This window comes from Canis aureus, chromosome 3 (genome assembly GCF_053574225.1).
Source record: "Canis aureus isolate CA01 chromosome 3, VMU_Caureus_v.1.0, whole genome shotgun sequence".
Lineage (NCBI taxonomy): Eukaryota > Metazoa > Chordata > Mammalia > Carnivora > Canidae > Canis > Canis aureus.
Window position 1 is genome coordinate 15,488,840 of NC_135613.1, and position 2,601 is coordinate 15,491,440.

Sequence of the window (2,601 nt, forward strand, 5' to 3'; positions counted from 1 at the left end):
CCTCTGATGATCTTTAATAATTTAGGAAAAACTCAAGGATTTCCCTATATGTTCTAAGCCATAGAACAACAGGAGACAAAATCACACCAATAAGGAACTTGCAGGAACTCTGTGGCAAACTCTTAGGTCAGACTATAAAACCAATAATACATGCATAAAGACCAACCAACAGCATGGCTGCTTGAAGGAACCCGTCATTTTCGTGACAGCTTGGGAATGACTTCTGTAAATTAGTAGTGACCTTCACCACCACCTACAGCATCAGTATGAAGGTTCCCATGCTACTGATGAGTAGACCCACCACAGCCACAGACCTGGTGAGGGGTAAGAGATGTGGTCTATCTCCATGGCCCCTGTTTGGATCCTGCTACCACTGCTCTTCCATTCTCGTTCTGGATCTGCATGTTCTCTTCCTATTGCAGTCCTGCTCCTGCTCCCTGGCCTTGCTGAATGCTCTTGGCTTCTCTGATTTGACCTTTTGGGAGCTCTTTAAGGGCCACCTCATGTTCTCAAGCTTGTCCTCTACCCATGCCTGGAGGGATTCTCTCTACCCCTCAGCTCTTGGACTGTCATCCTTGCACAGGGTCCATGCCAATTTTCTCTGTATCGCTCCAATTTTAGTATATGTGCTGCCGAAGCAAGCACTTGGATTGTCACTTAACCTACCAGAATGCCCTGGTAAAAGCTCTGGTTCCCTTTCGGCCTTGGTCTTACCAAGTCCAATTTCAATCCCTGGTAACATGTGCATATTTCACTGAGGGATGTGAAGATCTCCACTGAGGCTCCAGACATTGCAGGAAAATTGAAAATCACTGCTCTCTCAGCAAAACCCCATAGCACATGCATATTATTCCTTATTGAGAAAAGGTGGTCGAAGGAAGTAGGGGGAAAAAAACCCACTTATTTTGGACCCATTAGGTCTCACTCCATGTGGGTGTGGCTAGTCTTTTAATACTCTAGGCTGTTAAATCATCATGTGTAAAAGAAAAAAAAAGCATTAAGTGCCTCGTCATCAGGGCTGTTGGAAGTGATAGAGACAATAAAGAGTGACCTCTGGACTCCCAACCAAGAGGGCACTGAGTAATCATTGGTACCATCATACATCCATTCCAGGGCCACCACTACATAGATTCCTGTATAGTGGATCTTTTTCTCTAAAACTCTGTGCCCACAGCTACCTCTCTAAAACCCTCCCTTCACTCAATCCAGTTTTTGTGTTCACCCCACTGCTCGAGTCTGTTGCTTCTCAACGTGTGGTCCTTGGGCAAGCAGCATGGTCCTCACTCCAGAGCTTATATGAAATACAGAATCTCAGGCCCTTCTTTAGACCTGGTGAATCAGAATCTACAATGAAACAAGATCCCTGGTGATTCTTGGCAAGTCTGGGAAGCACTGCTCTACTTTATTTTTCTCCAGTAAATCCCATCTGTAAGTTCTGTCCCATCATGCATGTAACCTGGTGTATTAGATTCCTGTTGCTGGTGTAACATATTAGCACCAATGGAATGGTTTTAAAATCCACACATTTATTCTCTTGAACTTCTGGAGGCCAGAAGTCCACAAGCAGATTCCTGGACTTAAAGCAAAGTGTTGGCAGCACCATGGTCCTCCAGAAGCTCCTGGGAAGAATCTGTTCCATTATCCTTTCCAGCTTCTAGAACCACATTCGTTGGCTTGTGGCTCCCATCTTCAAAACCAACAGGTAGCATCTTACTTCAGCCTTCACATGGCCTTGTGTCTTTCTTTTGCTTCCTCTTTTTAAGGACTCTTGTGGGTCCAAACAGATAATCCAAGATAATCTCTATATATGAAGATCCTTAGCTTAATCACATCTGCAAAGTTCTTTTTGTCACATAAAGTAACATTCAAGGTTCTAGGGGGAGGACATGGATATTTGGGGTGGGGTATTATACAGTTTACCATGCCTGGGGCTCTAATTTGGCACTTAGTAGGTCTCTCATAGAAGTTGGTTGGCTCCGCTATCATTTAGTGGATGTCACAATTAGTACATGCCAACCTGGACATGCCTTCATAGAGATATGCAACTAAATAAATTGGCTATAATTGATCTTAATCAAATATTAATGAACATATCCCTCAGGTTCATTTGTTTTCAATGGAAGAAGTAATTAACCTTCAAGGCATCACAAAAGAGGTGAACGAAGTCCTGATAAATGAATAGAAACTCAGCAGGTGACTGAGACAGGGAGAGACACTTCAAGCAGAGGGGAAGGCATGTGAATAAGCGTGAAGACATGAAATAGCAAAGCCCATTCAAGGAGCTATAAGTATAGGGGAAATAAAGCATCAGTGTGAAGCCAGGAAGATCAGAAGATGAAGCAAAGGCAGTCAGTAGGGATCACAGGAGGAAGGGCTTTGAGTGCCTGACCAAGGAGATCAGTGACCATCCTGTAGATAAGCATTAAAGTGCTAAAATCAGGATATTGACAAAATCAGACATTGTTGAAGGAAGGTCATTCTGATAACTATGTGGAGGCTCTTTTGCAAAAGCTCAGCACAATTAAATTAACGTTCAGTTCATGGTAGGTGTTAGAACAAATATCTGCTCAATGTTTCTTATGCACCATCACACTCGAACTG

General features: G+C 43.3%; 1 non-coding gene across 1 annotated transcript; it reads right to left on the reverse strand.

The window, feature by feature from the left end:
• Positions 1-536: 536 nt before the first annotated feature.
• LOC144311597 (U6 spliceosomal RNA) lies at positions 537-645 on the reverse strand. Its single transcript, XR_013377200.1, has one exon. It is a non-coding gene; the product is annotated as a U6 spliceosomal RNA (small nuclear RNA).
• Between the last annotated feature and the right edge of the window lie 1,956 nt (positions 646-2,601).